The sequence below is a fragment of the Ovis aries genome, chromosome 13, assembly GCF_016772045.2.
Source record: "Ovis aries strain OAR_USU_Benz2616 breed Rambouillet chromosome 13, ARS-UI_Ramb_v3.0, whole genome shotgun sequence".
In the NCBI taxonomy this organism is placed as follows: domain Eukaryota; kingdom Metazoa; phylum Chordata; class Mammalia; order Artiodactyla; family Bovidae; genus Ovis; species Ovis aries.
The window spans coordinates 41,155,248-41,182,793 of NC_056066.1; the positions used below are offsets into that span (position 1 = coordinate 41,155,248).

Here is a 27,546-nt window from a genome sequence, read left to right on the forward strand (position 1 = left end):
GCCGATCCCATTACTTCATGGCAAATAGGTGGGGAAACAATGGAAACAGCAACAGACTTTGTTTACTTGGGCTCCAGAATCACTGTGTACGGTGATTGCTGTCACAACATTAAAAGATGCTTGCTCCTTGGACTAAAAGTTGTGACCAACCTAGACAGCATATTAAAAAACAGAGATATCACTTTGCCACCAAAGGTCCATATAGTCAAAGCTATGATTTTTCCAGTATTCAGGTGTGGATGTGAGAGTTATACCATTAAGAAGGCTGAGTGCCAAAGAGTTGATGCTTTCAAACTGTTGCACTGGAGAAAACTCTTTTAGAGTCCTTTGGACAACAAGGAGATCAAACCAGTCAATTCTATAAGAAACCATCCCTGAATATTCATTGGAAGGACTGATGCTAAAGCTGAAGCTCCAATACTTTGGCCACCTAATGTGAAGAGCAGACTCACTGGAAAAGACCCTGATGCTGGGAGAGATTGAGAGCAGGAGGAGAAGGGGATGACAGAGGATGAGATGGTTAGATGGCATCACTGATTCCATGGACATGAGTTTGAGCAAACTGCAGGAGATTGTGAAGGAGTAGGAAGCCTGATGTGCTGCAGTTCATGGAGTTGCAGGGAGTTGGACATGAGTAAGCAACTGAACAACAAAAGATGGACTCATGCACATTCTTTTATAAGTGATTCCTTAACACAAAAGGGTGCTTCTCAAATTCACCCACACTGATCCATCTCTCTGCAGTTTCTTTTCATTATTATATACTATTATATTGTCTGAATTTACCTCAATTTGTTATCCATTCTCTATTCTGTGGACATTTGGGTTTCATATTTTTTCACTATTATTATTAATGCCGCTTGGAAATATTCTGATATGAATTTCTCCAAGGCACTTTACAAAAAGTGGACTTACTGGGATGTAAGAAAGCAATAGACATATGACTGCCAGTCATTTTTGGAAGGACATAAACCTTCAAAAAATGCATAGTGACTTAGGAGAATCTTAGATTTTCAACAAATGTATGTAATAGTAGGGACAGTTCCAGTGGATCTTTGTGTGGGAAGAGGTGGATACACCTCCCAACAGCCTAGGAATGGTATTTAAAGAAAAGATGCTCTTTGTTTTGAACCAAATGTTCTCCAGTCTGTGAAGTAACTCCTCGGCACTCACCATGTATGAGAAGGCATAATAGGGAATTACCGCAATGACACTGGGTCATATTTACTCAGCTATTTGAAGAACGCTATAGCTGAATCTTTGCTAATTAGATTCTTAATTCATGAAAAATATTTTCGGAGGATTTAATGATCTGGATAAAGCAGAAGTGCAACGTGTGGCTCACACATTTAAATGGCTCCTTAAAAATTGAGGGGGATGGGTCTGGGACATTTGTGTTACCCCAACCCATTTGGCCTTCCAAAATCAGAACTGTGCCCTCGACTTCCATATTTCTATCCTATCACGTACTAGGGACTCCACTTGAAATAAGTAATTTGGAAAAACAGAAACTCTCTGTGCTATTTTATGGTTTAATGGAGTGGTATCAGCCCAAATAACTTTCCTTTAATTGGATTTGCTGGAGAAAACCAAAAGGAGGGAAAGGAAGAGAGAAGAGATGAATTCTTACAAGTGATTTTTGATTTCATTATTAAGGCAGGTTTTCCCTTGAATGTTTGGAATCCTGCCTCTAGCTGTTCTTATAGGGAAAAAGAAAGAAACCAGGGAATTTCAGACAAGGGTGAAATTTGCCACCTCTCTGTGGACAGTGACCTCTCTGGGGTCAGCAATTGTATCTTGTGTGTCCCTGTCTCTCCAGGGGGTGGACAGAGAGGGCCAAGGAGGAACTGGTCCATCTGGGCTGTGCTTCATTTGATGGCACTTGGATGCTCTTCAGAGGAGACAGACTTCGAGCATGTTTCCAAAGGAAAATGAGCCCAGAGAAATGGGGTTTAATTAGAACAAAAGAGCTTTGGACGGGGATAAGACATCCGTTTGTCAGAGGATGGAATGTTGGAATGAGTACGTGACTGAGTTGCCATTGTTAGCCACAGAAAGGAACCGGGCTGTCTGTCCCTTTGTCCAGAGGGGGACAGGAAGGAGTGATCCATATGCGGCTGTCCTGGCCAGGGTGGTGTGGTCCCTCCAGAAGGTTTCATTTCCCGAGGCATCTAAGAGTGTCCTGCATGAACTCCCTATTAATTCACTGCAGAAGCAATAATGTTTTTCTGCCTCTTGACCTTCTAAACACCATCCTCTTCCCAGTTCTCATGCATCTATAAAATGTGTCACCCCCAGGCATTTTTATGCTAATGCAGTTGTTAATGGTGCTAGACAGGAAATATTTCCTTCTCCTTCACAGACTGTTTAGAGCTCCCTCCAAGATAAAAAGCTACCAATGAGATACACACACACACTCCTACATCTATATGTTTATTTTAGGTAATGTGTGTGTGTGTGTGTGTGTGTGTGTTAGTTGCTTAGTTGTGTGTCTGATTCTTTGTGAACCCATGGACTGTAGCTGGCCAGGCTGCTCTGTCCATAGAATGTTCCAAGCAGGAATACTGGAGAGGGTTGCCATGCCTTTTTCTGGGGGATCTTCCAGACCCAGGAATTAGAACCCAGGCCTCCTACATTGCAGGCAAATTCTTTACCATCTGAGCCGCAAAGGAAGCCCCTTGTGTGTGTGTGTGTGTGTGTGTGTGTGTATCTTTGATATCAAACATCTACCTATCTTTAGATTTCTAAGATTGACGAGCCTATAGCTACTAGGTTGTAATTTAGGAGTCAACTGGGCTAAATGTGGTTAACTTAGGTGTTTTGTTTTGTTTTGTTTTTGTGGGCATGAGAAATGATTTCTTTCATCCTCTGTCATGTAGTTTAATGAATCACACTTGTTGATTAAACTTACTGTCTGAATGATTAAATTGATAAGCTAACCATTCATTTCAATCTTATTATCAGGTGAAAGAGCATAAGGAAACAGCATCGTTTGATGATCTGAGGCGATGCTGACTAGCACGCAGCTGTGGCCTGGAGGTGACAGGAGGCCGCTCTGGGATTTTCTTGCTTACTGATCCAGGAGATGTCCTTTCCTCCTATGCATTTATATGTGACTATATGAAGATGGGAAAGTGAAGTCGCTCAGTCATGTCCTACTCTTTGTGGCCCCATGGACTATAGCCCACCAGGCTCCCCTATCCATAGGATTTTCCAGGCATGAATGCTGGAGTGGGTTGTCATTTCTTGCTCTGGGGGATCTTCTTGACTTGAACCTGGTTCTCTTGCATTGCAGGCAGATTCTTTATTGTCTGAGTGTGAGGATGGAGAAGAAAAATTAAATAAAATTATCATTTGGAGTTAGGTCTTCTGCGTTAATTCCGGTCCTCTCTAAGGAAGCATCCTCGGGAAGACAGGCTGATGTGTGCCAGCCTCTTCTTGCCACAAATCCTCATCATAATTACTTGTTGTCCTACAGCTCTGCAGGCTGGAATCGGGGCTGGCAGGGGACCATCAAACAAAGTGCGGGCGTGTTTGGCAGGGACTGGGATGTGAGTACACATGCCACACAGAGGCCAGCTGGGCACTGCCACCTGTCACTCCTGGTGGCGTTATTTGCTTGGGGCACCCTCAGCTTTGAGGGTGACTAGATGCTGCTGCAGAGAAAAATGAAGCCTGGCAGAATGATCTGACATCATGAAGGTTTTAGCAATTTGCCTGGTTATTTTGCTTCTTTGGTGACCTTTTGCACTTGAATATTTTCTCTTTCTCAAACATTCATTTTCAACTCTCCATAAACACTATGATTTTTAAAGTACATTATTAATCTTAAGGTAGAACATTCAACTAAAGGCTGGGGGTAGGTTTCACTAAGGAAATGGCAATCCACTCCAGCACTCTTGCCTGGAAAATCTCATGAACAGAGGAGCCTGATAGGCTACAGTCCATGGGGTCGCAAAGAGTCGGACACGACTGAGCGACTTCACTTTCACTTTCACTTACAAAGGAATCTTCACTTCAGTCAATGGAAAGACAGAAAGTTCTGAGTGTGAGATTTCTGAAATTGTGCCCTCTTCTTGTAAAGCTTCCTTGAAATTCCTGCTCTGAACTCTTTATTTTCTTTAGTTTATCCGGCAAGACCTTTATCAGGGAAGATTAAAACTATGGTCCAGGAGGGAGACTTCCCTGGTGACCCAGTCGTTAAGAGTCTGTGCTTCAAATGCAGGGGGTGAAAGTTTGATCCCTGGTCAGGGAGATAAAAGCCCACATGCTGCATAGTGCAGCCAATAAAGGAAATAAAGCAAAGAACTGTGAGCCAGGAAATGAGGTTTGAGTGCTGGAGCCATGGAAGTTTGAGGCTTATCTGACTTGATTCGTGTTCACTGCTGAGTTGAGAACTCAAATATGAGAAATGTGAGGAGGCTCACGTCTCCATTCATATTTCCCACCTTCTAGTTGGAGAACACGTGTAATCAGAAGCCCAGGTACCCTCCTCGAGGATTAGATACAAGATGTGACCTACACAATTCTTTCTTTTTAATACAAAGTGTTTTGAACTGGCACAATAATATGCTCTTTCAGCATAAGTTTAGAAACCATCACCACCATTCTTGACACTTAAAGGTTAAAATGTGAAATCCAGGTGTGTCTTCTATTGCTCTTTCTCTTTAGTCATTGAGAAGTTCTTAAACAAGACAGTTTCCCTTATTTTACTGGGAGTTTTATTTAAGGTGTGTGTGTGCATGTGGGCATGCTCAGTTGCGTCCAGCTCTTTGTGACCCATGGACTGTAGCCCACCAGGCTGCTCTGTCCATGGAATTTTCCAGACAAGAATACGGAGTGGGTTGCCATTTTCTTCTCCAGGGATCTTCCCAACCCAAGGATCAAATCTGAGTCTCTTGCATCTCCTGGACTGGCAGGTGGATTCTTTACCACTGAGCCACCTGGGAACCCCCTTTATTTAAGGTGAAAAAGGCCAAAGGATGAATTGAATCATCTGTACTGCAAGGGTGTGAAATAAATCCAGTTTTGCTTGAAGGTACTCAGTTTCAACTGGATTTTTTTAATATTCTGTTTTTGCTTAACATAATCATTTATTCCTGGAAGGAAACAGAAGTGAAAATGTGCCTTGCTCTCAAAATGGATGTGACATGTAAATGGATTAAGGAGAAATCCTGAAGCTCTCTATGACCGTGGATCCCAAAGTATGGTTTTTACGACACTCATTCCTGAATTGTAAATTACCTATTACTTGAAGAAGGGTTCTATGGTTGAATATCAACCAAGATTAAAGAGTTTCCTTGCTGCTCTGGAATTTCTGGGGACCAGGGTGTGTAAGTGTGTCTGTGACTGCCCAGAAGGGGCCACAGCATCCCTCACGCACATGCCAAATAATGTGACCACCCCGCCCCCAGGTTATGTGGTACCACTTCAGAGAACACGCTTTGGGGAAAATGAATTTGTAAGTATTGTGGCTCCTTTGGTAAAGAATCTGCCTGCAATTCAAGAGACCTGGGTCTGATCCCTAGGTCGGGAAGACCCACTGGAGCAGGAAATGACTACCCACTCCAGTATTCTTGCCTAAGAAATCCCATGGATAGAGGAGCAGGTGGGCTCCAGTCCATGCGGTTGCAAGAGCTGGACACTACTAAGGGACTAACACTTTCTCTTTCACTAAACCACAATGCAATTTTATCTCCAAAGACATACCTTCTACTTTACTTTTATTTTCACATTTTTACTCTTTCATGGGCTTCTTCACATTCAAAACTAAATTTCCCCAGAACTATTGGTAGGCTGTAGCAGGGTCAGTCAGAAGTCTGCACTTTGATCACTAAGGTTGTAAGTCAGGACTCTCAGATGGAGGATCCACCCATGCATCTGGGATTTGCAATGTGAAGGAAGCCTCAACTTAGATGAAAACTGGCTCTCTCACTAAAGACACTTCTCTTAGGAAATTTTTATTAAATCCCTTGTCTTCAAGTCTTTGCATGCACTGTATTATTAAGCAGATTTTTTCTTTTAAAAAATTATATATTTGACTGTGTCAGGTCTTTGTTGTGGCATGCAGGCTTAATTGCTCCATGCTGCATGTGGGATCTTAGTTCACCGATCAGGGATGGAACCTGCAGCCCTTGCATTCCAAGTCAGATTCTTAACCTCGAGGGAGGTCTCCATAGCAGATGTTACTCTTAGGGCTTGAACAGAGAGGGAAACAAAGCAGAGGGCATTTAAACTATAACTGTAACTCACCAAAGAGATTTCAGTAGAGTTTGGTAGAGAACAAACTTATGGTTGGCAAGGGGGAAAGATGGGGGAAGGGATAGTTAGGGAGTTTGGGATGGTCATGTACATATTGCTACATTCAAAGTGGATAACCACCAAGGACCTACTGTATAGCACAAGGAACTCTGCGCAATGTAATGTGGCAGCCTGGATGGGAGAGGAGTTTGGGGGAGAATGGTTACATGTATATGTATGGCTGAGTCTCTTCGCTGTTCACCTGAAACGATCACAACATTGTTAATCGGCTATGCCCTGATACAGAACAAAAAGATTTTTAAAAAAGAAGTGGCGGCAGCATAATTGGGGATTTCGGGGAGAACCAGAGAAAGCAGCATCAAGATACAGGGGATGCAGGAGTCTGTGACCTGGAAAAGATGCTCGCCTGTATTGAGTGCACCTTGCCTTAACCTGACACAGGAAACATGCCTCAGTGAAGATGGATTTGGAATAAACTATAAGCAAAATGACTGTGTGGATTATGAAAAAATATGGAAAAACTGAAAAACAAAATAAATAGCATGCATCTGTTGACTGTTTGCTGTAGCTCACGTGACCTCCTCAGTGTGGGTACCACAGCCTCACACATTTAGTTAGGTAAATACGAGATACATGGGGGCCAAAGACATCTCTGGAAGATGACCTCTGGCATCAAAACCCAAAGATCACATCATTCCTAACTTGAGCACCAAAGGCTCTGATTTCATTTCTAAGCTTTCCTTGTTGTCTGTAAATGGGTTCATTGGGTATTTCGCAGACATTTAATCTCAATGGGCTGGTTTATATCCCCAGTGCGTTTCCAGGAAAGGCTGCTCAATGCACACTCTGCCTCGCTCACACACAGCACCTTAAGTTGGTCTCAGGAGCAGGGACAGAGAGAGATGCTGGGATGCCTAGGATTCATGGGGGCGGGGGGTGAGGTCATGAAGAAGTGATGCTGCCTCAGGAAGGGAAGGCGTAGGCACAGGTGTGGTCTCAGGGCAGGTCTAAGCCAAAGAGTAAAGCAGCTGAAAGGGATGGAGAACACCAAGGTTAGGATCTCTTTGAGGAGGTGTCAGATAAGCAGGGACCAGATGATGTGAAAATCTGGGCAGAGAGCATTCCAGACCAAAGAGGCAACATGTGCAAAGGCCCTGAGGTGAGCACCTGCTTGGTATGTCCAAAGATCAGCAAGGAGTGGGGCTGGGAGAGAAGGAAGCAGAGAAGAGCACAGGGGACGGGACAGAACAGTATCCAGGGCGCAGAGACAGCAGGGCAAGCTGGGTCCTGGTGGGGAAGGAGCCCCACTCCAGTCACCGAAGGGCACACGTCGCCTGAGGGGCCCTTGACTTCTCCAAGTGCCAGTGCTGTCGTCTATAAAATAAAAGAATTCTGTGATTCCAAAATGATGGCCCTGCATTTCATGCCTCATTTCCTCACCTGTCAGGTGAGAACAGGCTGCTTTTAATCCCGAAGAGCAATTTGTGGGCCCTGTGCATTGCCCCAGAAGATCCACAATACTGTCATAGAAGGAGGGGGATGGTTTTTAAGAGGGTAGGATCTTGAGGAAGCAAGCGGAGGGGCTCGGCATCACAGGGACTGTGCTGGAGCCACAAGGCCATCACAGGAGGCCAGCCTTCCTGCCTTTACATCTGAGCATAAATGGAGGCCCTATTGATTTTAAGGTTCTGGAGTAGCAGAGAGGTAAGCCAAGGCAGAGAACATTTTGGGTTGCCATGTACAGAATGCACAGTCTAGCAAAGAGTATAGAAGAAATGCATTATTGATCTTTCAATAGTGTAAGAGGAATTCCTCCCTGCTGGAAGAAAGAGTTATTGAAACCCCTTCAAGTGTGCACTAGGGTAGAACTGGAGAGGAAGCAAAGATAAAAGAGGCCGCAAAGTTCCCACCTTTTAATATAAGATTGCAACTGAGGGTCAAGAGTGGGACAATGAAGTGTTTTTGTAACATGATCATTTTTACTGAGATATAATTCACATACTGTTAGGTTTATCTTTTAAAATTCAGATTTTTGAATAAAATTTATTTTCATGTATTTTATTCTTTGGGGTCTTATAAAAGAAACTATTTTCTTAATTTCATTTTCAGATCATTCATTGAGGTATGTGGAAATACAATTGATTTTTGTATATTGATCTTATATTCTATAACCTTGCTAACTTATTTATTTGCTCTGGTCAAATTTTTGTATATTTCTTTGGAAGTTTTGTATGCAAGATAATGGCCTCTTCAAATAGCTAGTTTTATTTCTTCTTTTCCAAATTGATTATCAGTTATCTCTTTCTCTTGCCTTATTTCCCCAGTCAAAACTTGCAGTACATTATTAAACAGAAGTGGTGAGATCAGGTATCCTTGTCTTGTTCTTGATCTTAGGGGAAAAAAAAAAGCTTTCTGTCTTTCGTATTAAATATGAGACAGTTTGTTTTTTGTGGGAAGTGTTAGCCACTCAGTTGGGACCCCATGGACCAGCAGTCAGTTTTCAACCCCAGTCTGCCAGTCTCCTCTGTCCATGGGATTCCCCAGCAAGAATACGGGAGTGGGTTGCCATTCCCTTTTCCATTCCCTTTTCCAAGGATGGAAATTTCCTGCATTGCAAGCAGATTCTTTACCATCTGAACCCCCAGGGAAGCCCGGTTTTTTTGTAGTTTTTTTGTAGATGCCTTTTATCATGTAGAGAAAGTACCATTCAATTCCTAGTTTATTAAGGCTTTTTAAGATTTGTTTGTTTTAATCTGAAAGGTTGTTCAGGCTTTTTTAAAAAGGCTTTTCCTGTATCTGGTGAGATAGTTATGTAGTTTTTATCCTTTATTCAATTACTAAAGTGTATTACATTGATTGATTTTTTTCTGTTGAACCATCTTTGCATTCTTGGGATAAATCTCAATTGGTCATGATTCATGATTCTTTTTATATTTTGCTAAATTTGGTTTACTACTATTTTGTTGAAGCTTTTTTTTTTAATTCGGTCATTAGGTAAATTGACTTGTAGTTTTATTTTTCTTATGATATTTTTCTAAGGCTTTACAATCAGGGTAATGATGACCCCAAGAATAAGGTGGGCATTATTCTTTCCGCTGAGAAGAGTTTTTGAAGAAGTGATGTTAACTTTTCTTCATTCATTTGGTAGAATTCACCAGCAAAGAAATCTTGTTCTGGGCTTTTCTTCATGCTGCTGCTGCTAAGTCGCTTCAGTCGTGTCCAACTCTGTGTTACCCCATAGACGGCAGCCCACCAGGCTCCCCCATCCCGGGGATTCTCCAGGCAAGAACACTGGAGTGGGTTGCCATTTCCTTCTCCAATGCATGAAAGTGAAAAGTGAAAGTGAAGTCATTCAGTCATGTCCAACCCTGAGCGACCCCATGGACTGCAGCCTATCAGGCTCCCCTGTCCATGAGATTTTCCAGGCAAGAGTACTGGAGTGGGTTGCCATTGCCTTTCTTCATAGGTAGTTATTATTATTATTATTATTTCAATCTCTTTACTTTTTATAGGTCTGTTCAGGTTTCCACTTCTCATTTGGGCATTTTTAATAGTTTGTATCTTTTTAAGAATTTCACTTAGGTTACCTAAATAATGACTTACAATTATTCATAGTATTTCCTTATAAACCTTTTTTAACTTCAGTGAGGTTGGTAGTAGTGGCCCCTGTTTGATTTCTGACCTTAGTAATTTTTTTATTGGCCAGTTTAGCCAAAAGCTAGTTTATTTTTGGTTGATCTTCTTAGATAACCAAGTTTTAGTTTAATTGACTTTCTATTCTCTGATTTACTTATTTCTGCTTTAGTATTCCCTTCCTTCTGCTTGCTTTGGGTTTAATTTGCTCTACCATTTTTGTATTTTTAAGGTGGAAGGTTATTAGCTTGAGATTTTGCTCTAACCCTGTCTTCTAAAAACAACTATTTACTGGCAATCTTTTCAGATTAAAAATGAGATCATTTATGTAAGTGAATTGAATATTTTTTTAAAAATTGAACAATTAACATATTTTCATGTTGACATTTTGTGCTAGACTTCACTCTCTCCAATAACGTTTTATTGTGTGGAATTTACTATAATTTTCTTAAACAGCCTAGGAATCCTCAACTCTTCTGTATTTTCTCAAATGTAGTCATCTGATCTGTCTGTCTTTGCTGGACTATGGTGAGCAGGCAGGGGAAAGATGTTTTAAGAGAAGAACTAGGAACAAAAGTCACAACTTTCTCCATCCTCCCGTTTCCCTGGAGTAGCAGTGACAGAGAGCAGAGGTGTCTCAGATGTATGAGCAGAGTCAGGAAGACATGATTCATTTAGCCACGTGCCTGGTTAAACCATGAGACCTTTACTGGTTCTCTGGGCCTTTCCTTGGATACTAGAGATTTAGATTCATGTTTCCCAAACCTTTCCCTTTCATAAGAGAGTCTGTGGAAAAGATGGAAATCTGAAGCAGCTCTTCACAGATTTTCTGCAAAGTTTCTGCAGTTTCCCTAGTGAGGTGGTTGAGTTGTTCTTGTTCAGTCGCTCAGTCGCTCAGTTGTCTGAGTCTTTGTGACCCCATGGATTGCAGCACACCAGCCTTCTCTGTCCATCATCTCCTGGAGCTTACTCAAACTCACGTCCATTGAGTCAATGATGCCATCTAACCATCTCATCCTCTGTCATCCCCTTCTCCTCCTGCCTTCAGTCTTTCCCTGCATCAAGGTCTTTTTCAATGAGCCACCTCTTTGCATCAGGTGGCCAAAGTATTGGAGCTTCAGCTTCAGCATCAGTCTTTCTATGGGTGATTGAGTACAGACCTTTTTTTTTTTTTTCTGCATGCTTTCACTGTATGACTCCGGAGGGCCAGTACGTGCTCAAGTGTGAGAAGCAAAAGCCTGGGTGTTTTTAGTGGGTCAAAATTCTCCCATTTTAGTTGGAACAATGTGCATGTATCACAGACACAATCTTCACCTTTTGAGAGACAAAACAACCATTCTTTAAAACAAGGCTTCATGTCGGCACAGGTGACAAAACTGAAGCTGGGACAAGGCCAGGGGCTCCCACACTTATACAGAGAGATCTGGTCTCCTGGTGTTCAGGAGAGGAGGCATAATTTCAAGTCTGTTTTGAAAATTTCACCTGTCACCAAGATCATGACATAGTTGGGAGGTTGTAGCTGAGTAACTAATTCATCTTATATAGATTATCTGGCAGGTGAAATCTCATTTAGCATATACATTTAAGGCAACATTTCTCCAGGCTGGTGTCAAAGAACAGCAGTAGTGTGAGATGTTCAGTAGAAAATGGTTTTCCTGGTCAAATAAGTTTCTGCAGTGCGGATTTCTCAGGGTTCACCTCGGAGTGTCTCCATGGCTTTAGTATATCTCTCTCTGAACAACTGTGCAGAGCACAGATGTAGAGAACAAACACATGAATACCAATCGGGAAGAGGAGTGGTGTAATTTGGGAGACTGGGATTGACATATACACACTATTATGTGTAAAACAGAAAACTAATGCTAACCTACTGACAACACAGGGAGCTCTTCTCAATGCTCTGTGGTGACCTAAATGGAAGGGAAATCCAAGGAAGAGAGGATATTTGTATATTAAGAGCTGACTGACTTTGTTGTACAGCAGAGACTAATACAATATTGGAAAGCAACTATACTTCAATGAAAATAAAAAGGAATTGCGCAGAAAAACTAGGAAAATAGTGTCTGGGTCTTGAGAAACAGACCAAGAAATAAGGTTTCACTTGCAAGTGGTGGTTGGAGGGTGATGCTAGGAAGCTGCTGGGGAGTCAGGAGGGGAGACAGAACAGGGAGGAACCACAGACCACTGTGACTCACAGGCTGGCTAAGCCTCCAGGGGACAGTGCAGGGGACCTCAGTGGGAGAGGAAGGTGTGCCGGTTGTCCTCCCGTCCAGTCCATCGCTACCCACAATGCTCCAATGCCAACACTCCCCGGATCTTCCAACCTGGGCGGCACAAGCTGCACACCTCAGGCACTGAGGTGTAGGCACTGCAGAAGAAGCTGTGAGGTGCCCTGGACACAGGGGTGCTGCATGGATGTGGGGGGCACCCCATCTCCTTGACACCTAGGATTTCTCCAGTTTCACCATTTCCCTTTCTTTCCTTGCCCTTTCCCTGTCTCTTCCCTGGGGATTTTTTCCCCTTTTTGTTTTTCTTTTAAGATTTTTTTTTCCTTTTTTGATGTGGACCATTTTAAGTCTGTATTCAGTTTGTTGCAATATTGCCTTTATTGTGTCTTTTTGGCTTTTTGGCTGAGAGGCATGTGGGATCTTAGCTCCCAGACCAGATCAAACCCACACCCTCAGCACTGGAAGGCAAGGTCTTAAACACTTGACTGCCAGGGAAGTCCCTTTCCTTCTTTTCATAACAACTACAACTTCACTGGAGCTTCCCAGGTGGCTCAGCAGTAAAGAGCCAGCCCCATGGATCTTTATTTCAAACCCTGGCTCTCTGATCTCCTCCAACCGTGTTCCAGAGACAGCAGGGGAGCTGGCTCACCCTCTCCATGCCCCTCAGCGCTGCGAGGAGCCCTCCTGTCCTGTGTGGCCAACTCCCTCTCTCCTCTGAGCACCCTGCATGTTCTAACCATTCAGCCAAACATGAGGGAACTTGGCTTCATTTTCATGTTTTGCTCAGGCAACGAATTCACTTCCCTGGAGCTACAACGACTTGTCCTACCAAGGTGTCTCAGTGTCCCCAGGACACAAGGAAAGACCACCCCTTCAGTGCGTGTGGCCCGCGGCCTGGCAACAGCTGTGGAAAATCTGGATGCCCCTTGACCTACTTCAGCTGAAGGCCTCCTCTGTCCCTGTGACGAACTGCTACTATTTTAAGATTGAAAGAGTTTTACGAGATTTCAGAAATTTACAGTTTTAGATTAGAATTCAATCTAACGTTTTCAAGGGAATTCTTATACGAGGCCCGTAAATTGTAGAACTAAACAGCCACAGATTCCGACGGAACTGATCTGCATGGAACTCCCTCTGAAACCTTCTCCCTGGTGAGCTCTGGAAAATATTGGCTGCCCACAACCCGGGGGCACGGCCAACAGCACCCCCTCCCCCATGGCCGTGGGCCTGGTGCCGGGCGCCGCAGGCGGGCACAGCTGCAGCCACGCCGGTTGGCCCCGGCCTGCTGCCTGTCACAGGCTGTTTACCTGAGGATGGATTTCGAGGCCACAGGGCCCGACTCCGTCTCAAGGGCAGAGGAAAATGTGTGCAGCTATTTTAAAGCCAGGGGCTGGACATCTTGTCCACAGTCTGCCTTTCAAAGGGACACACAGGCTTAACTAAGGAGGGGACACTCTCCAAACAAGCCCCGTGACACTTGAGGGGCCACCTTCAGACAGAAAAGGCGAAGGGCCCAAGGGTCTCCCCTGTGCCTGCAGGGAGGGGTGCACACAGGCCTGGGGGTGGTGCCGGGAGAGCCTTGTGGGGCTGCTTGGGGCACACTCACGCCCATGGCACCTGTGCATACACACACACACATGAGTGTGTGCTCACATTCCTATACACAGACAGGCACAGGCACGCAGTCACGTCCATCGCACACCTACACTCACATATGTGCACACAAATGTGAATGCACATGCACTGACGTGTGCAAATACACATATACTTCCACAGACAACTCACTACCACACACGCATGCTCCTCTTAGCTCACACGCTCATAAACATATACCCACACTCACTCCTACACACCTGCGCACCCACACAGACACCCACACACACACATCTTCACACTCAGCACACACACACAAACTCACACACTCACACAGTACCCCTCACACTCAAACACACGAGGGCAGGGTCTTCAGGTCTCTGAGCCTTCTCGGAAGGCTTGGCATCTTCGACCGTGGGCGCCTCCCTAAGCCCAGGGGGCCTGTGGTCCTTGTGACCCCAGATGCCAAGTGGGGTTTGTGTGGAAGTGGATTTGTACTCTTCCTCTCCTCCATCCTCTGCCTGGAAGACAATGGGCTTCTGTGGTGTCTCTGAAGCCAGCTGGGGGCTGTGGTGAGTTCTCCTTGGCCAGTTGAACCATCATGACCAGGTTCATGGACTCCAGAAGTTCACGAGCAATTTGCCTCTTCCTGTTTGATTACCTGTATTTTGTCAGCTGAAGTTTGTTCTATGCAAACCGCTCCCCCTCTCAGCATCCTTCCCTCCTTCCCAGGTGTTCTCCTGCAGCTGTGGGGGATGAAGTCACCTGCTCGTCTCTAACCTCTAGTTGTCTTGAAAAAGGCAAGGCAAGCAAACGTACACGAGATGTTCCAGGGAGCTTTGGGTACAGAAGGTGAGTCAGGACCCTCTTCCTATATTATCTGGAAAACAAATGTAGTTTTGGGCATTTAAATTATTGGTATTGCAGAGACTACTACAAAAATTTTTGTTAAAATTAAAGGTTATTAATACTTCTTTTTCAACCAATCAAATCATTTTCATGTTCACATGATTCCTCGCAGGCCTTATTCATACAACCAAACAATAAAGTTCCTGGAGTTTTGTAAATAATTCGCCCTCAAATTCTCTGAATCCCTGGATCCTAATCCTTATTCTCCAGGATAATCAGACATCCTTCTATGTAGATGTTGATACCTTCTAGGTAGATGCAGATATTATTGGAGAAGGTAGTAAAACAAAGAAATTAGAAAGAAGGACCACACAAGAGTCAGTCTCTTTTTGCGTGTGTGATAAAACATATGCCTTATTGTTGTTGTTCAGTCTCCCAGTCGTGTCTGATGCTTTGTGACCTCATGGACTGTGTCACGCCAGGCCTCCCTGTCCCTAACCATCTTCCGAAGCTGGCCCAAGTTCATGTCTATTGCATTGGTGATGCCATCTCACCATCTCATCCTCTGATGCCATCTTCTCCTTCTGCCCTCAATCTTTTCCAGCATTAGGGACTTTTCCAATGAACTGACTGTTCCCATCAGGTGACCAAAATACTGGAGCTTCAGCTTCAGCATCAGTCCTTCCAGTGCCTTATAATCATAGTCATTTTTAAGTGTACAGCTGAGTGGCACTGAGTATATTCACATTATTGTACAACCACCACCAGCATCCAATTCTGGAACTCTTACATGTTGCAAAACCGAAACTCTGTTCCCATCAACCACTGACTCCTTATTTGTCTCTCTCCCAGCTCCTGGCAACCATGATTTTACTTTCTGGTTGCTGTGAATTGGACTATTCTAGATACTTCTGTAAGTGAGATTGTGCATGTCTGTTCCCTGTGACCAGCCTGTTTCACTTGGCATAATGTCTTTATGCCTTCCCTTGTGGCTCAGCTGGTAAAGAATCCACCTGTAATGCCGGAGACCTGGGCTCAATCCCTGGGTTGGGAAGATCCCCTGGGTAAAGGAAAGGCTACCCACTCCAGTATTCTGGCCTGGAGAATTCCATGGACTGTATAGTCCATGGGGTCGCAAGGAGCTGGACACAGCGGAGCGACTTTCACTTTCACTTTCAGTGCCTTTAAGGTACATACACATGGTAACATGCTTAGAGTTTCTTCACCTTCAGCTGACAAAAGTCTTATTTGTAGTCTTATTCAAAGACCTAGTAACTACAGATTTCTTGTTCAGTTGACTCTCACTTGGCAGTTTAGAGTCTTGGTTTCCTTATCTGTAAAGAGACTTGACAAAGGCCACACAGTAAATGAAGTGGGGACAGCCATAATCCAGAAATGACACCAAGTTCTACCTGAGACTCAGAAAAGCAGTTCAGAGTGGCCCCAGCAGGACCCAGGGGCACATGGGGTGGTTTTCAGGATTATGAGAAAGCAAAATTCAGACTTAAAAGGAAGAAAGTAGGGAACACCACTAGATCATTCAGGTATGACCTAAATCAAATTCCTTACGATCATACAGTAGAAGTGACAAATAGATTCAAGGGATTAGAGTGGATAGTCTCTGAAGAACTTTGGATGGAGGTTCATGACATTGTATAGGGGGCAGTGATCAAGACCATCCCCAGGAAAAAGAAATGCAAAAAGGCAAAATGGTTGTCTGAGGAAGCCTTACAAATAGCTGAGAAAAGAAGAGAAGTGAAAGGCAAAGGAGAAAAGGAAAGATATACCCATTTGAATGCAGAGTTCCAAAAGAATAGCAAGGAGAAATAAGAAAGCCTTCCTCAGTGATCAGTGCAAAGAAATAGAGGAAAACAATAGAATGGGAAAGACTAGAGATCTCTTCAAGAAAATTAAAGATACCAAGGGAACATTTCATGCAAATATGGGCACAATAAAGGACAGAAATGGTATGGACCTAACAGAAGCAGACAATATTAAGAAGAGATGGCAAGAATACACAGAAGAACTATACAAAAAAGATCTTCATGACCCAGATAACCATGGTGGTGTGATCACTCACCTAGAGCCAGACATCCTGGAATGTGAAGTCAAGTGGGCCTTAGGAAGCATCACTACCAACAAAGCTAGTGGAGGTGATGGCATTCCAGTTGAGCTGTTTCAAATCCTAAAAGATGATGCTGTGAAAGTGCTGCACTCAATATGCCAGCAAATTTGGAAAACTCAGCAGTGGCCACAAGACTGGAAAAGGTCAGTTTTCATTCCAATCCCAAAGAAAGGCAATACCAAAGCATGCTCAAACTACCATACAATTGCACTCATCTCACGCTAGTAAAGTAATACTCAAAATTCTCCAAGCCAGGCTTCAATAGTGCATGAACAGTGAACTTCCAGATGTTTAAGCTGAATTTAGAAGAGGCAGAGGAACCAGAGTCAAATTGCCAACATCAGTTGGATCATCAAAAAACCAACAGAGTTCCAGAAAAACATCTACTTCTGCTTTATTGATTACACCAAAGCCTTTGACTGTGTGGATCACAACAAACCATGGAGAACTCTTCAAGGGATGGGAATACCAGGCCACCTGAACTAGTTCCTGAGAAATCTGTATGCAGTTCAAGAAGGAATAGTTAGAACTTGACATGGAACTATGGGGAAGGAGTATGTCAAGGCTGTATATTGTCACCCTGCTTATTTAACTTATATGCAGAGCACATCATGGAAAATGCCAGGATGGATGAGATGCAAGCTGGAATCAAGACTGCCAGGAGAAATATCAGTAACCTTAGATATGCAGATGATCGCACCCTTATGGCAGAAAGCAAAGAGGAACTAAAGAGCCTCTTGATGAAAGTGAAAGAAGAGAGTGAAAAAGCTGGCTTGAAACTCAACATTCAAAAAACTATGATCATGGCAGCAGGTCCCATCACTTTATGGCAAATAGATGTGGAAACAGCGGAAAGAGTGAGAGGCTTTATTTCTGGGGGCTCCAAAATCACTGCAGATGGTGACTGCAGGCATGAAATTAAAAGATGCTTGCTCCTTGGACGAAAAGTTATGACCAACCTAGACAGCTGTTAAAAAATAGAGACATTACTTGGCCAACAAAGGTCCATCTAGTCAAAGCTATGGTTTTTCCAGTAGTCATGTATGGATGTGAGAGTTGGACCATAAAGAAAGTTGAGCCCTGAAGAACTGATGCTTTTGAACTGTGGTGTTGGAGAAGACTCTAGAATACTTTGGACTGCAAGGAAATTCAACCAGTCAATCCTAAAGGAAATCAATCCTGAATATTCCTTGGAGGACTGATGCAGAAACTGAAACACCAATACTTTGGCCACCTAATGTGAAAAGCTGACTCATTGGAAAGGACCCTGAGGCTGGGAAGGATTGAAGGCGGGAGGAGAAGGGGACGACAGAGGATGAGATGGTTGGATAGCATCACTGACTCGATGGACTTGAGTTTGAGCAAGCTCTGGGAGTTGGCAATGGACAGGGAAGCCTGCAGTGCAGTAGTCCATGGGATCACAGAGTCAGACACAACTGAGTGACTGAACTGAACTTAGCCCTCAGTCAGGCTCAGGTGGGCAGCCTTAAACCTTCAGTGGGTTTGCCAGGCAGGTTCCCAGAAAGAGGCAGATCCTGGGGGCCTGTTCTCAGCAGGCCATCAGGCACCAGTTGGTGTAAATTGGATGAAGGTAGAATTTCTCCAGCTGAAGTTGCTCAGCAGACATGCACACCCACACACTCACAGACACACACACCTGAGAGACCAGTTTTTCCTTGTAGTGACTAGGGGGACATCTAGTCTAAAGACAGTGCAGCCTCAGAGCTGCACGAGGCTCGGAGTCTGGCATGGGGACTGCCTGGCCATGGGGGCTACTGAATGAATGAAGAGCTTCCGAGGTCAGCTCCATCATAACCAGGAATGTTTCTCTCTGTCTCTCTCTCTCTCTCTTTTTTTTGCTATGTGGATGGTTCTAACTTCTCATGCAGATATTGTATTTGGAAGAAGAAGCATTTTTTATTTCTTAAAGCATTAAACTAGGGAAGAAATGCGTTTAGAAAATGTAAACATACCTGCAAAAATGAATGCCTGTTTTATTCTTCTCCGAAAAAGGCCAACATAAAGGAAACTAATCTTGGGAAAAAGCAGAGAACAAAACCCCACACCCCTCCTGTGTGTCCTTTCTGTTGGGCCACCACTCCTATCTAAAATCTGTCTTAAAAGACGCTTGGATTCAAGTCAATGCAAGGCAAAACCAATAAAATAGTTTAAAGTAAAATAAATAAATAAATTTTTAAAAAGAGTGGATAAATTAAAAAAAAAAAAAACAACCTTGGAGGAGAGAGAAGGAGAGCGGGTACTGGGCACCGTCCTAGAGAAGGGGAGGTATGATGCCTGGCTAGTGCTGCTTCCCCATCCCTGGGCACCAAGCCGCCTTCGCCACAAGTCAGCCAAGACAGAACCATCCAGGTGGGTTGGTAAATAGCAGACCTTCTGAGAAGGGTGCCTTTCATCTCTGCCCTGGAAATGCTCCCATCAGAGGATTATCATAGTTATGTATTTCTGGCCCCCTTCTCAGCAATTCTAAGTTTTCAAGGGGAGCTGGACACAGAAGTTTTGAAGAAGCACCCCCTCCCTACCTTTACCGCCAGTGATTTTAATATGCACCTGGTACTGAGACCCATTTAGGAGATGAGGGGAAACCCAGAGCTCTCACTGGGGAGGGTTCCCCGGGCGGGAGGGTCCTTGACCATGATCTCTAAGTTCAGCTCTCCTCCAGCTCCCAGGGGCATGAAGACTCAGAGCCAGATTGACCTGGCTTCCAGTGGATAAGATCTCAGGAAGTAAGACAAACATTTCCTGTGGAAGCAAAACCTGTCTATTCAGGTGATCAACAAATAATCTTAAATTCTCTCATTTTTTTTTTCCTTAAGAAATGAGTGACATGGGACTTCCCTGGTGGTCCAGTGGTTAAAACTCCACACTCCCAAAGCAGGAGGCAGGGGTTTGACCCCTGGTCAGGAGGCACTAATGGTAAAGAACCTGTCTGCCAATACAGGAGACATAAGATATGCGGGCTGGATCCCTGGGTCGGGAAGATCCCCTGGAGGAGGCATGGCAACCCACTGTAGTATTCTTGCCTGGAGAATCGCATGGACGGAGGAGCCTGGCAGCCTGCAGTCCTAGGGTCACATAGAGTCGGATACACCAGAAGTGAGTTAGCAGCATATGCATGTAGGCAACTAAGGTCCCGCTTGTTGCATGTGGCACAGCGAAGCCAAAAGAAAGGAAAAAGAGATGACTCGGTGACAGCCATGAACCACCCACCTCGCCACCTCCAGTATCTGCATTAGCCCCTGCCCTCACACTGGCTGAAGCTCCCCCCTGCCCACTATTCCTGGCATCCCGTGTGCTGTCAGCCCAGCGGAGGGGAGGGATTTTGCAGCTCTGCCTTCCTGTGGGTGAGGCCCCCCGGTTCTCTTCCAACAGAGCTGTGGCTCATCTCCACGTGTGAGTGCCAGTTCTCAGGTTTATCCTGATCTATGGGGATGAGAAAGGAGGGGATTAAGGGCTCTAGCTACAAAGTTCCTTTCTTCCCCTACGTCACTCTGAAGGTCTCCTACCCAACCAGGACAGGGGCAGCGGCAGCCAGTGACAGTTACCCAACAAGTGAAAAGTAACTTAGATGAGGGACAGCAGAGCTGGAGGGATGTTCATTCTTAGACCTTCTCAGTGCTCACTGACTTAGAGCCACGTCTGAAAACAACAGCAAAGAACAGAAGGGATTTGTGAAGATAAGGGGATGCCCTGCAAAAGGAAATAGGATGATCCCTTCCAGAAATTTCCAGCTAACTTTCCGGAAAGCCACCCCAGGACTAATCAGAGAGAGTAAGACAAGAGTAATAGATGCTTCTGTTTGCTAATGCTTGCCATTGCAAGGGACTGTGCTTTATCTTCATTATCTAAGATTTTAATGAACATAGCAAGACAAGCAATATTATTGTCTCCACTTTACAGATGAGGAAACCAAGGCTCCGAGAGGCTGGCTCCTTTGCCCAGAGTCACACAGTCACTAAATGCTAGCCATGGATTCCAACCTAATTTGTTTTATCTGAGATTGTATGACCTCCAATGTTAACTATCATTTCTTCATCAAAATATTTCCCTACTGGGCATCCTCTCTGCCACCCTCCCGTCAACTTTTACCAGCTGTACCTGGGTCAGAATCCATTTTGCACTGTAGGGTGCAGTGTTATCAAAATAGCCTGCTATTCAATACCTTTCTCTGTATCTGTGGGGTAAAGCTCTGGGTGTATCACCTTCAAGCCCAGCACAATAATTCTCCAGGGAAATAGTCTAAGCAGGTACACATTCTTAACCCTGGCCTTTTCTCCTGGGCTTCCTTCTCAAGTCCTCCTTTCTTGTTACTTACTGGGTCCCTACCTGTCCTTCCTGGGGGCCATGTGGGGTCATGACAGTCATGGATTCCGGAGTCAGCCAGACCCCAGGCCATTCATTACCTCTACAGTGGGGCTATGGTGTAATAAATGCGAGACAGAAAAGGAAAGGACCAGAAGATGCTTAATATCCGATAAATCAGCATTTTGAAAACTGAGTCACCTCTAAGGCATGGGTTGGGGCCAGAATTTTTATGTGTTGACTTGGACACCATCCTTCCACATCCAGTCAAGCTCTTTCTTGTCGGAGTTTAAATGTTCCTCCTCTGCCTCTCCTCCCCAGTCCCCTGAACTGAAACTCCTGGTTCCTTTCTCTCACTGTGTAGCATTCCCCTTTCCTGCAAATCCTTCAATTTGGCAACAAAATGAACTGCACATTGTTTTTTTTCCTCACTGACAAACTGTTTATTGAATTTTGTAGCAGTGTGGGGTGTCTCTTTTGGATCTTAGAGTCTCGGGATTCAGAGCGGTGGCTCTATGGCCATGGTGAATTGGAGAATTTGTTCTCCCGCCAGTGCCTGCTGCTCTACCCCTGATTCTGCAATGGCTGCCAGGTGGGCCCCCCTCCACTGGAGCTGTCCTGTTCCAGGGCCAACAGGAGAGCATTGGCAGTGAGCTGCAAGCATTCTTCCTTGGTTATGCCTTCCCAGCAGGTGGCATTGACATAGCCATAGATATAGGAGCTCCCAGAGCCTAAGATGGCAAAGACCTGTCATCATACCCACCATGGGCACCGAGGACACCTGACCCCCTTCTTGGGGTCCCAGCCAGCAGTGATGATTCCTGCCATCAGGCCTTCTTGGTATCAGGGACAAATCTCCTTAAGGAGGCTGGCCGCTGTGTGTACCACTGGAGGCTCATTTAGTTCAATGCTGCGGAAACCAAGCTGATAAGTGACTGCATCAGCTCCTGCCTGGGTATCAGCTGCTGAGCCTGAGGGGCAGCAGACAATACAGTTGTGAACAGGGATCAGCTTGGCAGTGTACGACTCAGCGGTTGTCCTGGAGCCTGCTCCTAGAGCCACGCCCCTATCAGCTTGCACAGCCACGAGAGTGGTCCCTGTGGAAACGTCCCCGCTCTCCCAGTCGGGAGCGATGGCTCCAGGCCCACAGGCTGGTGCTGGCCCAGCTCCCCGAGCAGCTACTGAGGTGGCTGCCATCTTCTTCCTCCTGAACTGTACATTCTTGAAGTCAGCTTCCCAGGGGTTTTTTTTTTGCTTTCTTGAACATTGTGCTAGGTACACAGTGGGGGTAGTAAGACCATTCTGGACACTGACTCATCAAAACAATTATTTTTGAACTCTGTTTAGAACAAGAGAAACTCCAGGTGACTGCAGCAGTGCTGGTCTGAGCACTCCGGGGAAGGCTCAGATGCTTATTGCTAATTCAGACCACCTGGACCTGTAGCATCTTCCACACCAGGGGTGAAAACCCACCAGATGCACAGACCACACCCTGGCCTGGGAGCAGGGCCATTCACCTTGCTATCTTTCATATGTGGGAACACCTCGATTAATACAAGTGATAGAATATACCAAAGTGGTAATTTTCCAGCCTGTGGGGCAGAAGAGCTCTGGGGAGAAGCAGAATTACCCCCAAGAGCGTGGCCTGTGGGCTGAGTGACACTATGCTTCCTAACCGAGGTGTATTTCACTGAACTTTGGATGCCGCGGGTTGTAAACCCATCCGTGTTTACGTGCACTAGAAAATAAACACTGACATTAGATTATCAGCACAATGGCCAAGATTTCATCAATGGTCAAGAACATGACATTACTATAAATACCGAAGCCTAAAACGGAAAGCATTCTTTGAATTTGCTAAAATAGTATATGGACCATTTTTCAAATTAAAGTAGCCATCTCCTTAAGCCAGATTTAGTAACATTCAAGTTTACTTTAAAATGTGAACTGAACTCACGGTACCATTTTCCATTTTTCAATGGCTGTAAGAAACACAGCTATTAAGGGCGATTTTGATCTTAAAAGAGACCTTCCTTCTCAATAATGTTGAAACTCCCTGGGGGTTCCTGTGAAAAATCATTATCTCTCAGGGAGCAGATGAAGATTGAGCAGTGGGTCCCAGAGGGGCTGCTGATTAGAGACAATCAGTAAGGGAACAGGTCTATCCCAAAGTGTAGCTACCATAATCTGATCATGTTACCCTCTAAAGTGAATATACTGTAGTTTCTGCCAAAATTACAAAAAAGGCCATAAAATAGACAAAGAAACATTACCCCTGGGGAGGGAACAAGGGAGGGTGTTTGCTGTCAAAGCACTTCCTTAAACTCGGGGCTCCCTTGGATTTTTCCAAAGCACATCCTCCTATCCATAATCACATTTTGATCTCACGAGTCTGACCAGAAAACCCACCTGGGAGACTTCTGCCTTGTGACGTTTGTGTGGCAGTGGACATTCAGAGCGGACGTTGCACATGGTCTGGACATGGAGCCTACCCAGAAGTCTTGGAGTCAGGCCGGCACTTTCGGGAAGCTGTGTGAAATTCTGCATGACCATGACTTGTGTTTTTACAACTTGGTTTCTGATGCCTGAAGGACTGAATCTCAAATACAGAAAAACCAATTGACATTGGAAGATCAAAGCATTTAGTAGTTGCAAGAAGACGTGTCAACAATGATATCATCATTTGAACATACCAGGCTTGGCAGATTTGAGGGGATTCTGTGACTGTCCTGGCATCAGAGGCTTAACGATGCTGAAGATGCTGCCTTCTGAGTCTGCCTTCTGGTTCCTCAAGGGCAGCAGCGGTCCCTTGTCTGCCTGTGTCACCTCTACACTCAGGCCATTGCCTTCAGAGGGGCCCCCTTCTCCCTTAGCTGGACAGCCTCTCAGGGTGTGAACCCAGGAGGCATCATCACCTTCAGAATACCTTCCTCACTTCTGAAGATCAGAGTCTCAGAACCCAGAGGTCAGCTGTGCAGTTCATGTGAACAGGTTCATCTCCTGGTGTCTGCTCTGGGCTGGAAAGGACAGGAGGCAAGGCTTGGAGAGGACTCCCCTTCTGTTAACAACTCAGTCATCTGGATGCCAAAGGAGCAAATCATTCTATCTCTGCATTTCTTATCAGTACTAACTGGCTGTTTCTGCAGACCGTTTCTCTAGAGGTTTTATTGGACCCCATTAGACTCACATCTAAGACCCCAGGATAATTAGAAATATACTCAAGCCTCTTGACATCCAGTGAGATTCAACTTTTCCTATTTGCCAGAAAGATGATTTTACCCAAGTTAGGGGAAAATTGCCAGAAAGACAAGTGATAAAACAATGAATGGTTTCTTTGAACTGAAGTACTTGAAGGCAAAGCATGATTGAAACCAGACACAAACATACCTTGGGGTCTCTTTGGCTGGAAGTCATCAGGCCCAGCAGAGCTGGTGGCTGTCTGTCCAGGGCCGGCTCTCAGAGGGCTGTTCCTCAGTCTTTAGGGGAAGTGGACCACTTAAAACTAAGGCCAAATGCTATGTCCCTTGCCTGGAATTTGTGGGGTTCCTGCTACGAATACAGCCAGGATTAGTCATCTGGTGCTGACAGCTCGCTCCAAATACTCTTAACGGGAGTCAACACCCACTCACCAGACCCTTTAGAGCATAGCGCAAAGAGCCCATGACCTAAGGGATTAAGGGGTGACAAAGACTGAAATCCCAGGAGCCATAACCCAAGAATCAATGAGAGCTTGCTGCTAGAGGATGCTAGCATGTGTCCTTTTTTCCTGATTGTAGGAGCTGGAATTTGGTTCCTAGTGAGCAGGGAGATTAGGTTTGACATAAATGCACTAAGATGTGTAGAACAGCTGGCTGGTGAGAAGCTGCTGGATAGCACAGCGAGCTCAGCTTGGTGCTCTAAGATGACCTGGAGGGGTGGGATGAGGACAAGTGTGGGAGGGACACCCGAGAGGGAGGGGCTGGATGTATACCTGTAGCTGATTCACTCTGTTGCACAGCAGACACTAACAACATTGTAAAGCAATTATACAGCAATTAAGAAAAAGAATACCATTCATTTCTTTGTGTCTTACTAAATGATCTGGGGGCTCCTGGTTTGTACATTGGTGTTAAAAATGAAATGAACCTTATCTCTGCTTTCCACAAGCGTGGCTGCGGTGTCAGGGATGCCGACCCGGCCAAAAACACATTGTGACCTGGATGACTCACCCTGGGGCCACAGGACTCACTTTGCAGTGTGACGCAGGTGGGTTTGCACCAGGCAGCTCCCCAGAATGATGGCTCGAGGACCCCCTGAGCTGCCTGGGAGGGAGCATAGCCCCCTCACTCCTCCCCTGCCCAGGTTGCTCAAGTAGACGTGGGCAGGTTCATACAGAGTGGGGCGGGGGTGGGGGTGGGTGGGCTTCTCATCCAGACCCTTCCCACAGCCTGCCTGCTTCCTTCTGCCCCTGGATGGGACACGCCATGTACCACACCCACGGGTCCCGGGGTAGCCTCTTCATGTCCTGTCTAGCTTCTATCTTTTTCTCACTTTAATGCATAAAATGCAGCCCCGCCTTTGGTGCTTGTGATTTTGCTCTGTTTGACATAATCTGGACCAGACATCCTAGTTCTTTCCCTGTGGTTGATTATTTCCAGACCGATTCTGAAAAGACCAAGTTCTCCTGTTCTGTCACCTTGCCATTATGGAGGACTCAAGTCCCGTGCAAAGGACCTGCAGGGGCAGACAGGCCAAGATGCCCAACACACATCTCCCCAGGCTCCTTGGCAGGGATAGCCTTTGTTTTCCGTGGAAGCAGTCATTAGCCTGTTGGCTGCGCTGACTTTGTACTGTTTGGAGGAACCAGCAGGACACACGTGTGAAGCCTGGGACTACAGCGGCCCCCTTTCTAGAGCCAGACCGGGCTGGCTGGCCCTCGCCTTGTCCAGCACTGGCCAGCACTGCTCGCAGCCAGGCCAGGCTCAGAGAGGGCCCAGAGGCCTCTGGTCCCCAGGTCATCACCTCATCAGCTCCCTGGGGTCTCAAACAAACACTGCCTTCCCAGCCAAGGAAATAATGCGTTCCTTGTGATGCAAAGCCCCCTGGGGGGCTCGCGAGGAGCTTCCTGGCCCCACTTTGAGTGCAGCTGTCAGAGGTTCCTCGGCAAAGCAGCTGGACGGTAGGCCCAGCTGGGCTCAGGTGGGCAAACAGTGGTTCAGAAGGGAGAGCCGGTGTTGGGGGGGCGGGTGCTGGATGTGTATTCCCACCCCCCTCCCAGGGAGGTGCAGGCTCCATGTGGCTTAGTGATGTAGATTTCTCCTCCGTTTTCCGGTGTCAAAGCTAGAAATCTGGTCAGAGGCTTCTCAGGGCGTCACACCTGGGACTGCTCCTTCCCAAAGAAGGGATTGCACTGATGTTTCAGGGATGCTGGTTGAATCCTGGCTCTGAATTTTTTCAAGGAAAGCATCTTTTACGGGGAGGGGTCTGGGGCTTTAGCACCCACATCTCCCCCAGGGACCGCTCCCCCTGACATTCAAGGGCACCTCTGATTTTCTTAGTGACCAATGCCTGCTTGAAGATTTCGGCCTCTGTCTCTCCCCCCCTTCACTACAGACACTTGTTACAAACAAAACAAAAACCTCTCGGGGACTTCCTTGGTGGTCCAGTTAAATACTGGAATCCACCTTTCAGTGCAGAGCATGTGGGTTCCAGCCCTGGATGGGGAACTAAGATCCCACATGCCTAGGGGCAACTAAGCCCATGGCCCACAGTGAAGACCCAATGCAGACCCAATGCAGCCAAAAAAAAAAAAAAAACCACAACATAAACCTCTTGGACATCATGCCACTGTGACTGGCAAGATCCCGATCCCTATTTTCTGAGAGCAACAGGTTCACCCAAACATCATTGCTTCAGTCTGGCCCCACACAATGTCCCTCCCTTCTCCTTGAGCGTGGGACCAGGCCTGGCATGCCTGCTGGCCCTGATGTCCAACTGGATACTGGACACAGTGCACTTAAAAAAATATTTTATTCATTTATTTATATTAATTGGAGGATGGTTACAATATTGTGATGGTTTTTGCCATACATCAGTATGAATCCACCATTGGTATACACGGGTTCCGTCCATCCTCAAACTCCCTCCTAACTCCCTCCCCACCCTATCTCTCCAGGTTGGCACAGAGCATAGATTTGAATTCTGCCCCGCTCCTGACACAAGGTTTTAAGACTCCCACCATGTCTTCCTTGTTGACACTGATGCCCCTGACTCCTGATTTCTGCTCCCAAAGAGCCACATCTGAGGCATTCTTCAAAGCCCTGTCTGTCTTACTTTCCCCTTGCAGACGTGTGTAATAACTGGAGCCTCTGATTTTTTTCTTTTCATTTTCCCACACCTTTCCACTGTTTTCCGCTGTTTATCATGCTCCATAAATTAGCATCTGAACATCGGTTTTCTCTCTCAATCCTTTGTATCCAATGAGTTTGCACTGTCTTGTATCCTGGGGCTGAGCATTAGAAAAATGTATAAACGTGCACGTGTGTAAGGCACAGGACA

General features: G+C 45.5%; 1 pseudogene; it reads right to left on the reverse strand.

Moving 5' to 3' along the window:
- Positions 1–21,508: 21,508 nt before the first annotated feature.
- LOC101102830 (proteasome subunit beta type-6-like) lies at positions 21,509–22,206 on the reverse strand (annotated as a pseudogene).
- Positions 22,207–27,546: the final 5,340 nt, after the last annotated feature.